General features: G+C 34.2%; 1 protein-coding gene across 1 annotated transcript in view; it reads left to right on the top strand.

Moving 5' to 3' along the window:
- B3GALT1 (beta-1,3-galactosyltransferase 1) overlaps positions 1-14,804 on the top strand; it is a 531,180-nt gene that overhangs the window by 198,945 nt on the left and 317,431 nt on the right. The gene's annotated exons all lie outside the window — the stretch shown is intronic.

The raw sequence follows: 14,804 nt of genomic DNA, 5'->3' as shown, positions 1-14,804 counted from the left end.
AATTTTTGTTTTGTTTCATCTTGGCCTGGCAGCTTTATGAATCAATCAGGTTTTCATTAGAATTTTAGAAATTCTTAACCAGTTGAGAATATGACCTTAAAGTTATAGACCTGCGATTTAGAGTTCTTACTGGGGTCTTTTCTAAGAATCTTCTTGATGATGAAGCACTTCTTTTTTTCTATTTAAATTCAATTACCAACATATAGTACATCATTAGTTTCAGATGTTGTGTTCAATAATTCATCAGTTGCATACAACACCCAGTGCTTTTGCCAAATAGTTGATTGTAAATGTATTCAGAGAAGTAAAACAATAACTCATTATGAGTGACAAAGGACTTTTAAAGAGCCATGGTTGAATATCTAGTAAGAGCTATATCTAGTAAAAACTCTCTCTCTCTCTCTCTCTTTTACACACAAACACACAATGTGTAATTGCACACAATGCAATTTATGAGTAAGTTTGTTTTTTGTGTGTGATTTACAGTAGTGTAAGGTAATAGCTGGAATTGTGACTAATGACATCAAATTTTTTAAAGAATTTTATAGAATTTTGAATTACTTATTTTAATGGTATATATGTCCCATATAAATATGATCTAAGAAAGTTAAACATTACTTATTATTTGACAATGTTCCTCATGCAATTTTATATATCAAATAAGCTTAAATAAACTAACTTTTCTTTTTTATTTCATTCAGATTTGATTTGAGGAAGTTTGTTTAAAATGTCAAATGATTTTTTGAAATGTCAAAAGATGTAAAATACTTCTCAAATAGGATCACAGGTCTTTGGGAGACGATACTTCCATTATCCATTCAACCAAAGTGAAATTAAAAGATGTCAAAGGCAAATAAATTTACATAGTTATATAACTAACATGGACAACTATAGAACTTAGCTCTTTTAATCGAGAAGACTTAATGTTGTTCTTTAAGGAATCTAAGAGCCAATAAAGGCAACATGAAGCGTAGGAAATTATTTTCATAAGGCACAGTACCTTTGTTTCCTAGGCAGTTTACATTAGAGGTAAAGAAAAATTTTTGTTTACAGTTTCTTGTTAAGAGCAGACTGATGAGGGCGCCTGGGTGGCTCAGTGGGTTAAGCCGCTGCCTTCGGCTCAGGTCATGATCTCAGAGTCCTGAGATCGAGTCCCACATCGGGCTCCCAGCTTAGCGGGGAGCCTGCTTCCCTCTCTCTCTCTCTCTGCCTGCCTCTCCATCTACTTGTGATTTCTCTCTGTCAAATAAATAAATAAAATCTTTAAAAAAAAAAAAAGAGCAGACTGATGATCTAAAATAAACTTTGTCATCTTAACAGAGAGAAAAGCAAATTATAATTTTGTGGGTTTTTTTTTTTTAAGATTTTATTTATTTATTTGACAGAGAGAAATTACAAGTACACTGAGAGGCAGGCAGAGAGAGAGAGAGAGAAGGAAGCAGGCTCCCTGCTGAGCAGAGAGCCCGATGCGGGGCTCGATCCCAGGACCCTGAGATCATGACCTGAGCCGAAGGCAACGGCTTAACCCACTGAGCCACCCAGGCGCCCCAGCAAATTATAATTTTGTATCAGTATATTTTGTTACTAAGACTCCCCTCTTCCTTTTTATCTTTTTAACTTAAATCCATTCCCATCTCAGCTTGACTACATATAAATTCCCTTCTGAAGATCTGTTTTTCTCAAACCTACAACTTTCTGTATCTTTGCAGTTTTTGTCTTATTTTTTTCTTTTCTTATTCTGGGACAACAATATCACTTTAAGGCAAAATTACTTTCTTTTTTCCTTTACAAAAAAACAAAAGAAAACAAAAAAATTCCATGTCTTTCATATCTTCCTTACCCCCCAGTATGCCTTATCCACTTTTCACGTACCTTCATTTTCTTTCACCCTTAAGTAAGCAATTGTGGATTGACAAATTTATAATTATATTTTATAATTTCTAAATTTATATTCTACCACCTAGTAAATTCTTCAATGTGGCATAAAACATGTTTATTAATAGACTCGACTATCTTTTAGCTATCTAAAAAATTAAAAAGCCAAAAGTAGAGGTACTTATGTTTATCATTTAATGTTTATCTTACTTGGAAATTATTTAGATATTCAATGAATATTCATTATTTAGTTTAATTTAGTATAAGCTTTTATTTGTATTTAATTAAATTACCTACTTTTAACAGTTTTGCTTGGATTAGATATTGAACAGCTGTTATTTTCAGCAGTTTTTCTTGTTGACCAATTTTGAAGACATAGAGATAGCCTGAGCTTATTTGATTAGAAAAGCTAGGTAGAAAAAGTTGTGTGTTTCTATTGCATTTAATATTTACAACTCTGAACTCATGTCTGTTTATTAAACCCACAAACTTAAACTAGTTTTTATTTATCAGAGATTACCCTAGATCATTTAAACTTGAAAAACATTTGGGCTAGTTTCTATATTTTTGAAAGTTTTAGGAATACTTAATTTATAAAAGTGCTCTCTTTTTCCTTTATGCCAATTAAATGGATCTCTTTACAAATTAGTTCAGCAGTATCATCTGGAGGTAGAAAAATATCATATATTTACAACATACATCAAAAAATATCATATATTTTGGGGCACCTGGGTGGCTCAGTGGGTTAAGCCATTGCCTTCGGCTCCGGTCATGATCTCAGGGTCCTGGGATCGAGCCCCGCATCGGGCTCTCTGCTCAGAAGGAAACCTGTTTCCCCCTCTCTCTCTCTGCCTGCCTCTGTCTGCTTGTGATCTCTGTCTGTCAAATAAATAAATAAAATCTTTTAAGATATCATATATTTACAACATACCTCAGGTAGACTAAATTATAGTTACCTGCTCAGATGGCCAAAGAGTTTTTACTTAAGATTTTTTATTTACATGCGGCAAGAATCTTTTCAAAGCTATTTTCAAAGTAATTGTTCCATTAGAAGCGTCTAAATACTAATTAAAGAATGCACTCCATTATCTCAAAGAAGTTTGGAATCCTCTCTTTTGAGGCTGTCCCTTAAGGTAGACTTATCTAAGTTAAAGTTTTTCTAACATGGCCGCTACAGTTTCAAAAGTTCATTCATTTTCCAAAAAGGCAGAAGATGCTGATCCAGAGGCCAGGTCAAACTCACTTTGCCTTTAGATTCCCAAAGAAATCTCACCTATGAGAAGCCATGTTTTCCATCAGTTTTCTCAAAAAACAGAGAGTTACTTACTTTTCCCCCATTTTGAACAGAATAGGACCAAGAATCTTCATTAAATAAGACACAGTTATGCACAAGAAAGTCAGAGAGCCCAAAATGCAAAGAAAACAGAGTATGGATCCAAGAGAGACCTATTCTGAAATTCCAGGGTTGGTAAGAAAGCAGAGGGCTCAGGGAGCTCAGGGAGGTACCAGCACCCGTTTGCTTACAGGCCTTGGAGTCATTAGGCATCTTCTATGGATCCCACTTCTTATGCCATAAAATGTCAAAAGTTCAGAAATAACAGAAGTAAAACCAATGAACCACCAAAGTAGTAGTTAGTACAAGTTTATTGTATATACACCAAAAGGACAATCTGGAAGCCCTCAAACCAAAACACGGAATAAGACTCAGGGGAATATTGTTGTAAAGCAATTTATATAGCGAGAAATCAGTGACTTATTTCTTCACCATGATTGGTTCTAATATTAGAATTTTCTTAAACAATAGGGAATTCTTCAGTGGTAACCTCATACCAACTTTGAGAAACAGTTTAAATTTTGCTTATGACTTCCAGAGGTATTAGGAAGAAATGACCCAGGTCAAAGGGAGTCTTGTAAAATAAGCTAAATATGACTAACTGGTTTGGTTTGATCAAGGAATTTTCAAGGTTGATCTCCATTTGTTTCTCACTTTAACAGGAGTAAGAAAGAAAACAACGTTTTATTAAAATATTCCAAAACTTGACATTAAAAGATGAAAAAAGCTATGTTTTCTCTTCCCTAGCAAAGAGCAGCGAAGGAACATTTGGGAAGAAGAAATAGTGAACCAAGTGAGAATGCATGACTGGGTTGGAACTTAGAGATACCCTGATAAAATTCATTTATTTGCCCTACTACTGGAGTAGTTTAAATAAAACTTTGGGGATGCTGGGGTAGGAGTAAGAGGAGGAGAGAGAGAGACAGAGACAGAAACAGAGAGAAAACGTGTGTGTTTATGTGTGTATAAGAGAGACAGTCCAGAAAACAGACACAGAAGCAAGCTCAGAGGGAAGAATTTGAGTTCCAAGCAGAAGAAGATATTTGATTATCTTTCAAGTTTATGGTTTGACACTAGAAATGGCTTTTGTTGCTTTGGAAACATCATTTCACCTCTTGCATCTGAATTTTTCTGAGAAAAACATCCACTTAATGTCACAATAGCCTCGCAGGAACAATTTAATAGTTCCTGCTAAAAGCCTGTAAGAACTCTCAGTATAGAAGAGGCAGTTTTGCAAAGGCATTTGCAGCCTCTGTCAATCTTAATTTAACAGATTGAGAATTTGATGGATTTATTACCAAGCCATCAGTGGTACAGAATACAAGGCAAGAACAATTCTTTAGAAATTGTTAAAATGCTAGTTAAATAACAACCAGAAAATTGCAAGTTGACCTTCTTCAGTGGCATTTCTAAAATATGGCTTCAATATGCCCGGTTTTATTCCCCCGCTTTAAATGATAGCTAATCAAAAAAAAAAAAATTCCCATGGGGTGCCCTTGATGGGGTCTTTGGAGAAAATTCCCATTCTCTATATTTTTTTATGAGCTGTAGAATCTTCTCTTGATTTGATCATATCTCAAAAATCTGGCTGTACCCATTACTAGCGTAACTGTAAGCATTTTGAGAAGTCCTGTGTCACACTAGGACCCCAGAGAAAACTTGATTTAAGAGAGGAAAAATGCCTATATTGTGCTTGGTATGAAAGCAGTATAAAAGTGAGAGTGTCTGTCTACAACTTCATTTTTGTAAGCTTCCGTAATTCTATAATACGATGCTCATACATGGATCTAAAGATGAATATGGCTGACAATCCCTTGGATGATGTTATTGGAACTTTGAATTCACTTGCTGATCCTAATTTATTCCTGGGGTAAGAGTAGAAATATCTTTTGACTAATGATTCAAAGGAAGGCATTGATCTCAATGAGGTAATTATACGATCTTTAATGATAGTTGATTGTTTGAACCACAGTCCTTTTCTGATGGTATAGGTCTGTCATATTATCTGGGATAGTGAAACTGTTTCATGAGTTTGCTGCGAAATTCCCAAAGTAGAATAAAAATAGGACACCCTTTAAAAATTAACATTTAAGGAGTCAATGAGGTAAAAAACTTTATGATATATTTTGATAAATTAAAGTGCAGTGATTATAAAATTATTGTCCTTCTAAATAACTTTATAAGATATTATGTCATAGATGTAAATGAAAGTGGGCTTTGAATTTATAACACTGGAAAACACCTTAAACTGGATGTTTTGACTTATTTTTTCTGATAATATATCTATTAAGTAGTAAATACAATATTTATTAGCTCAAAATTTAAAAATATTTATATTAATATTACTTTATAGCTATAGTTAATATTATATTTTAGTAAAATTAATACATAAGGGCCAATAACTATTTCTAGCTTTTAAATCTCAAGTTCTCCATCTTTTCCATCAAGGTTTTAAATATGTTAAAAAATTTCCTGATTTTCCTTTGAAGTTCATACTTTAAAGCAATAAAAAACACCGATACTTTTTATTTATAAAACAAAACCAATGTTTTAAACATTTGTGAAATAGATTACAGTTTCCTTAGTTGTAATGTAAATATAAAATTAATTAGCTCTTTTCCAAATTTGGAAAACTTTTGCCCCTAAAGACATCTCTCAGAAGTATTAATTCATTCATCCGCAGCAGCAAAAGAATGTCAATGAAGTTGAGCCACTAGCGTGCTACTTTTGCAGTAATTACATGCCTTGGACTTTACCTTGAACTGCTTGCTTATTTGTTGGCATTTAGCCTTCAAAGTAATGTTGAGCTTGAGTTGAGTACATGAATGAATTACATATGACATTTATGGCAAGATTCTAGAGTCTCATTTCCTCTCTAAACTCTTAAAAGTGTTAAATCCTTTGAAGCTTTAAGTGTCCTAATGAGATAAACTTTTCTTATATCATTTGTACATTACATTTTTCTTACTAGATGCATAAGATAGGGGCTATAGGTGGTTTTCGTTCATTCATTCAAGGAACATTTACTGACAATCTTTTTTGTTAAGGAGTGAACATGGTGATAAAGGCTTAAAATTTAGTAGTAGAGATATACACTAAACAACACATTTCACCTATCTATCTGTAGATACAGTTATGAGAAACACCACAAAGAGAACAGAAGGAAACAAATGCATATAATGGAATAGCTTAATATAGTCAGAGGGGTCATAAATCTCCAGAAGATAGGTAGTTAAAGAGAGGGGCAACATCCCAGGAAAAACAACCTGAACATTCTAGGGATATATGCCTTAGGATATTTCCTGGACAGAACTGGACAAAATTGTAGGGCCATAAATGTAATTAAATAAGATTTTAATATCTACTTTATAACATATAGATTAGTTTATGATAGTTTTAAAGTTAAGATTATTGACATACTGCCCACTAAAACTTCTTTTTTTTTTTTTAAGATTTTATTTATTTATTTGACAGACAGAGATCACAAGTAGGCAGAGGAGGCAGGCAGAGAGACAGGGGAGTAGGCTCCCTGCTGAGCAGAGAGCTTGATGTGGGGCTCCATCCCAGGACCCTGGAATCATGACCTGAGCTGAAGGCAGAGGCTTTAACCCACTGAGCCAACCAGGTGCCCCTGCCCACTAAAACTTCTTAAATTTTTCTTCACAATCCTTCATCCTACCCAACCTCATGGATTGACTCAGCAATTACAAAAGTATTTACAAGAACTGAATAGATCTGATGTGTGTTCATGGGTGATTATTTGTGAAAAATTCAAAGGTGTGTATACTTCAAGTCATGATCTACAGAGTATCTACTGCCACAAGGTTTCCCTTCACTTGACTGCCACCCAGGCTACTGCTGGTTCCTGAACACCTGCAAAAAGTAAAAAAAAGCTTACTGCTTAGTTTTATTATGTTAGACTATTTAAAGCTTCCAATAGCTGATGTATTTTATGTGATAATGTCAAAATATAGTAGCTTAGCTTTAAAAACTCTTTATAGTCAATGTGATCTCCAACCTACATTTCCAGCATGTCCCTACTTCCTGACACAAATTCTATGCTTTGGCCAAAGTAGTTCATTTACTTTTCCCCTTAGGTACCCTAAGTTATCTCACTTCTAAGAAATCCCCTCCATTTAAAGTGTCTCTCCCCCACTTTCTCTTCTGCAAAAGCCTACTCAATCTTCATATTACTAACCACTTCATCCAGAATTATTTTATTTGAATTCCAAGTTTAGAAATTATACACATTCCCTAGTAACATTGCATATTCCTGGATGCCTATCTGGTAATGCTTACAAAGCTGTAATTGCGTTCCTTGTGTTAAAAAAATTTTTTTTTAAAGATTTTATTTATTTATTTGACAGAGAGAGATCACAAGCAGGCAGAGCAGCAGGCAGAGAGAGAGGAGGAAGCAGGCTCCCTGCTGAGCAGAGAGCCTGATGCAAGGCTCGATTCCAGGACCCTGAGATCATGACCCGAGCCAAAGGCCCAACCACTGAGCCACCCAGGCGCCCCCCCTTGTGTTAAAATTTTAAGTGCACTTTGTTTTCTTTATTTTGTACATAGTTCCATTTACATAACTGTCCTATATTCTATGATAGTTTATCTTTAAATCCTTGAAGGCAAGGTGCTTTTCCCATATTCAGTATTCAATAAATGCATGTTGCTGTGTTGATGAAAAAGAACAGAGACTTAGCAATAAATACCAAGTAAAAGAACTACTGTATAATCATCACCAGCACTCTCTGGCTCCCTAGATTAAAATGCAGTAGGTACAATTTCATAACAGATTAATTGCTTCCAATCATGAAGAAGTTAAAATACGATCAGAATTTAGAAGCTATGCTGGAATCATAATGAAGTTTCCTAATTCTGTTCCAAGCCCACACATAGATTGTCTGCCATTGTTTAGCTTCCCTAATTTATTTAGTGGTAATCATTGTCTGAGATGGTGTAGAACATTGAATTGGAAAGGATGTAAGTCTAGCCTAGAATCCATGTCCTAGTATTAGTTATAGGTAACTCAGCATTAGATATTGTGTGCAATTATATCTCAACCATGAAGATAAGCACCAGCCAGTTTTCAGGACTTCAAATCATCTCAAATGTAAAGGCCTACTTTTTTTTTTTTTTTCTGTTATTACTGTGATTGGTTTTCATGGGAAGGCAAATTATAGGACTGTTTGCTACAGACAGATACCTCTTTTCTCTTGAATTATTGATAAAGAAAAAATAGGGAAAAATGGCTTATCAGAAAGGAATAGGTTACTTCAATTTCCATTCAGCTCTAAATACCAGTTCACAGAAAATTTAGGGGATTTAGGAGCAAGTTAAATAACATGTGAAGAAGTGATTAACAGTGTGTAAAATAACAGAACATTCAAAAGATAAACGACCTTGGTTTTTTCCATCATATTTAATGGTGAAAACTGAAATCTTGCTGTCACAGCTTTTATTTCAAATTGTTCTTTCTACCACCTTGTACAGAAAAGGGGGAATGAAGGGAGGAGCAGTTAGTTACAAAAGCAGGCATGGGCCATATTTGAGTTTTGATCTGAACAAATGAACAGCAAGAGACATTGAAACTTTAACATGAAGTGGATATTAAAGGGCATTAAGAATTTAAGAATTTTTTAGAGCTACTATAGTTTTAAAAAATGATTGTGTCTTAGAGAGACATATTGAGTGATTTGAAGTGAAATTGTGTGATATCTGGGATAAAAAAGCTTCAGAAAAAAGTAAATAAAGTAAAAAAAAAGGAGAAGTTGGATAGATGAACCCAAGTTAACAAACTTGTTGAAACTAGATTATATGTAATGAATAGGCTGATTATAATAATCTTTTTTTTATGATTGTGTATATTGGAAATGTCTATCACCAAGAGTTCAATTTTTTTTTGTAAAAAAAGAATTAAAAAGATATCATTAGCTTACAAATGTATAGTTTTTGCTTCAGTCTTAGTTCTACTGCTGCTACAAACTGATATGCTTTCCTACTATGCATGGTTTATTTTAAACTTTGAGAAAATTTTCAAAATTCATGTGTATTTTACTAGCTACTTTTTAAAGATATTTTAACCACATTTTAAAAAGGGTATCAATTATACAATTTTGGAAAAAATGTTTGAAACTGAATGAGTAAAATCATGGCAGTTTAAAAAAATATTTGTTTTTGAACATTAGAGGATTGTCAGCCAGTAACAGTTCCCTGTGGGAAATAGGATGAAGGGCTGTTTTTTTCCTTTTCTTTCTGCCTTCCAATCTCTCTTTAATGTGTCCTATTGAACAAATCTAATTGGAAGCCATGGGGCAAAGGGGAAAGTAAGTTCAGAGTCCCAGCACCAACTTCACAGACTGGAGTATAAATGAGTAAATTTCAGGCTAAGCTATAATAACAATTGGCCAGCAGAGTATCTGTTATTTTATGTGGTAAAGTTTAATCTGTATTATTATTTTTTATTTGTAGTCAAATAATGTAAATGATATAGAATAATGATTAATAATGTAGACTTATAAAAAGCAGCCAAACCCCGGCTCCTCCCTGTGGAAATGTGGGTAAAATTACTGAAACTCTCCAAGTCACCATCTTTTCATCCATAACATGGGAATAATCATCATATCTACTTCTTAAGGTAGTTTCTTCCCCTCTGTGATAAAAAGTTCATGAAATGTAAATGAGTAGCCTGGTTACATAGTACCTGGAAAATAAATGTAGAGTGCTATAATTTTTTAATGATCATCACCTTGCTATTGTTATCATCATTGTGACTTTTGTTTTTCACTTAAAATACACCAACAGCTATTTTTAAAAGTGAGCATGAATATTTTGATAATTTAGCAACTGATTTGGTATTTTCGATATTGTCATCCACACAGTCATTTTACAAGTTATCACTCTTAATGCTGTTGCATTTACTAATCAAAATAATAACAGGATAAAAATTATCAATGTCTTCAGCCTGCGCTAACCTAATATAGATTGGAAAATCTCAAGATGCATTAGAGCTTTTCCTCCAGAGGTAAGAAGATGCATGGATTTTGGCTAGATACCTCTAAACTTAATGTACATATCTACTTCAAAGGTTATTATGTCATTTAGTATGCTTAAGGCCAATCAAGCATCCTAAAAGAAACACACTTGAGATGGAGAAGGTGCTCACTTCAGATTGTCCTCATATTTATGTTGTAGTTTACTATAAATACTTAGTGACATGTCACTGAATAGTGTTAGTTAACACAGTCCTACTGATCAAGCATCAGCTGAACAATCATCAGATGATAGTGAAGCACAAATCAAAATACTGAAAAGTGCTTCTGCAAGTAGATTAATGTCTCAAAGATGATGTGAAGCTCTTCATTGTTTGGAGGATATGAAGACACCTCCATTATTGTTCCTTAGGATGTTGGCTTTATTTTTGATCTTATACCTTCAATTACTTTGTTTTTCCAGGGAAATTAAACGCATCATAATGCAAGTTCACCTAAAAATTTTATTCTAAAATACATGATGTAATTGCCTTAGATTTTTGGATATTCTTTAGGATATATTTATCTAGTGAATGTTTTCAACTTTTCTGGGCAATCATGGTTTTTTTTAATTATAAAGTAGCTTTTATGTTATATGGTTAAAGAATATTCTAGTCAAACAAGTGACTTTTATTTATTTATTTTAAAGACTTATTTGCATGAGCGAGAGAGCATAAGCAGAGGGAGCAGCAGAGGGAGAAGCAGACATCCCACTGAGCAGGGAGCACAAAGAGGGGCTCAATATCAGGACCCAGAGACCCTTACCTGAGTCCAAGACAACCACGTACTCAACTGAACCACCCAGGTGCCCCAAATGACTTTTAAAAATCAACTTTCTTAGGTCAAAAGACGACAACATAAATTTCCCAGACCCACCCATGTATATGTTTAACATAGTCTAGCAATTCCTATTCTGAAGCAAAGGTTCAGCTGAACATGTTTTATCTTCTATTTACTGTTAATCTTAATCATATTTGCCCATTTATAGTTTTTCCCTTTTGCCCTCCTTATGTTATTATATCCACCTTGTGTAACTGCCTATGATACTATGCAGAACTAGAAGATTCTTTTTACAATGCTGAAAAACCCAGTAAACCCAGTAGAACTTTTTCTGCCATCAGAGAACATTTGTTGTGTCTTCTGCCTTCTCTCAGGCCCTTACTTCTTGTTTGGACTGATGCAAGAACTTTAACGACTGCCCTGGTGGGGTCCTGCTTCTTTCTAAGTCATCCTCAACACTTCTGCCTGAGAAAGTTCTCTAAAACATAACTCTGATTTTTAAACTTTTTTTTTTTTGCTTTAAATTGTTCAGTTTAAATTTTGCTTTAAATTATTACCTTCAAAATTAATTTCAAACTTTACTGTGCTGTATAAGGTGATGCTTACCACTCTGATCTTGAATTCCAACCGAAGTGTCAGAGTAAGCTTAAATTCCAGTTTTATAATTGGGTAGCTGGGTCACCTGTGGCAAGACATTTAATCTCTGTGGGCCTCTGTTTTCTGGTTTGTGCAATGTTGGTAATAATAGTACTGTTAATGAGAAGTTTTTGTTGTTGAAGAGATTGAATGAATTAACATATATAAAATGATTAGGACACTGTCTGGCACAAAGAGAAACTATATAACTTCAGCTATTATTATTTTGTTATTGCTGTAACTTTTTAAAATTATTTCTCCTGGGGCACCTGTTTGGCTCAGTTGGTTAGGCAACTGTCTTCAGCTCAGGTCATGATCCGGGAGTCCTGGGATCGAGTCCCACATCTGGTTCCCTGCTCAGTGGGGAGTCTGCTTCTCTTACTGACCTCCCTCCTCTTGTGCTCTCTCTCTCTCAAATAAATAAAAATCTTTAAAAAAAAAATATTTTTCCTATCCCAGCCTTAAAGGGCCACGTATAAACAGCGTTACTGCAGCCACAATGATTGAGTCCTACTCACTGAACCCTATTTTATCTATAATTTTCTCTTACTCTTCAAGGTTTATTTCATTTTCTTATTTTTTGACCACTCCTCCTATGAGTTACCTGCTTGTCCTAGATGCCATTGATGTATTTATTTGTTTATTTAAGTTTATTTTTTGAGTAATCACTACGCCTAACGTGGGGCTCAAACTCAAGACCCCGAGATCAAAAGTTGGCATGCTCTTTTTGACTGAGGCAGTCAGGTGCCCGCATGTATATATATACATATAAAATTCATCCTTCTTAACTATCTGTACTACAAGATTATAAATACTTTGAAAGCAGAAATTGTTTGTTTTGCATTTTTTAAAAAAATCCTTGTACTTCTAATAGGACAGGGGTCAATATACATTAAGTGCTTGATAAATAATTGAATAATTGTTTTTGTGAAACAGAGACAAAGAAGAAATTTCTCCTTAAATGGATCTTCCTCTCTTTGTTAAAACATGAAGTTACCACTTTCTACATTGAGATGTTATTATTGATGTTTTTTCTGTGCATTTAAAAATAAATAAAATTGGGGCACCTGGGTGGCTCAGTGGGTTCAGCCCAGGTCATGATCCCAGGGTCCTGGGATCGAGCCCCGAGTCAGGCTCTCTGCTCAGTGGGGAGCCTGCTTCCCTTCCTCTCTCTCTGCCTGCCTCTCTGCCTACTTGTGATCTGTCTGTCAAATAAATGAATAAAATCTTTTAAAAATAAATGAATAAATAAATAAATAAAAATAAATAAAATTACACAACATGCAGAAGCTGTTTTTCCCTTCGAAGCTAACATATGAGTAGCAGCAACCCTTGGTCATCTACAGAACAAACTTTTTTGTATTTTCTAAGGGAGATACAAGTTGTTCATAGGAATTACAAGAAAATCTTCTTAAAGCAAAATAGTTTTCAGTCTAGAAGGAGTTAAAGCAGTCTAGAAGGAGTTAAAAATACTGCAAATTTTATACTGAAATAATTTCCACTGTTAACCAATTCCAGCCAGTTAGTATACTGCCCATATGATCAAGAATGGCTTTTCTGAAGTTTCATATGCACTTTTTATTTTCTTTTTAGAAGTAAGCCTCTTACTTTTTCATTGATTTCCGTTATAGTGAGAAAAGCAGTGGTCCAGAAACAGTCCATGAATTACATTATCTAATTTAATTAAGGTGAAATGGAAATTTCTCTAAAGATTCAATAGTCACCAGGCAACTAAAAATGAAACTTAACTAGCTTTGTAGTGGACACAAGCTTCTGCCATTTGCCATCATTATCCACTCTATGTTCCTTGACAGAGATTTATGAATAATTCTACAGACCAAGAGGCTGGATTTACATAAGCAAGGCAGGCATTTCAAGATGTTAGTCTATTGCTTAGTCCCAAACAATCTTAGGATAAAATCATTTTCTCTAATTTTATGACCCATACCTCTGATTGTGTGGCACTGAAGTCTATGAAAACTATTTTGTTGTACCAATATAATCTCATTTGATCCAAATATCTGTGAACTCTATTTGCCATGGGTTTACCAGTCAGAGGATACAATGTGCTTCCATCAATAGAACTTTGATCCTAAGTGATTTTGTAGGAAAAGATAAGTTCCTGGGGCAGGGAGAAAGGTTATATCTGTAAGAAGAGAAAAATCAGGCATTAACTATTTGCTTTTAAGTGCATCATACCATGTTGGCACACCGGGAAATCCTCACAAATGGAAAGTGAGAAATTGATTGACTGCAAATCATGAGATTTTGTTGTGGATTTTCATCTGAATATAACAGACACCCATCTTTCAAATAGAGATAAAACATTGTGAAAACAGTTCTCAAGTTGCTGTTGGTATCAACTCTTGAATGCTAAGCTGTTACTAATCATTTGCTTTCTGTTACTGAGACAGAGCAAATATTCAGTACTCAGTACTTGCTTCATCTTTGTCACATTTTACTCTAATTTCCCAAAGATTTTTCTTTGCTTATTCAGTTATTCTTTAAATAAATTTGTGCCTTTAATCCTTGTAAGACTCCAAACTGCATGTGAAAAGGTCTAATAAATTCAGTATCTTTCATTATTATAAGCTTTTTGCTGGAAAGGATAAAATGAGTAATATGAATTTACATTAAGCTTAAGAAAATAATTTTCCATTTGCTGGTTTTTGAAGAAGTAAATAGGAGACAGCTAAATTGGTTAGAATACAGTGCTAATGAGATTAAAATTGCAGGTTTGATTCCCATATAGACAATTAGTCTTCTATGGAAGAAAGTTATTCTAAGATCAGAATTTTGATCCCCAGCAGCATTCTTATGAAAGAAGAACAAGATATGAGTTATAAAATGTTCATGGTAAAGCAAGTTTGGGTTCCAAAAAAAGGAAAGACTTAGAAAAGCTTAAAATAATTTAGAACATGTAGCTTGTCAACTGAACAATAGCATCATCATTTTCTATAAGGCTACGTATCATCATTTAAAGGGACACTTCAATGGAGTGTGGCCTCAGCTCATTTCTCCTTTGGCTCTACGCCGCTGGAAATCACTTAGCATCAATGGGAATACTGAGCACAGATCAGAGCTGCAGAATGCAGAGAATAATTGAGAAATGACCCCCTGCTAGAATAATTATTGGGAATTATTTGTTAATT

This window comes from Mustela nivalis (genome assembly GCF_964662115.1).
Source record: "Mustela nivalis genome assembly, chromosome: 11".
Taxonomy (NCBI): Eukaryota; Metazoa; Chordata; class Mammalia; order Carnivora; family Mustelidae; genus Mustela; species Mustela nivalis.
This window is presented reverse-complemented; position numbering and strand designations above follow the sequence as displayed.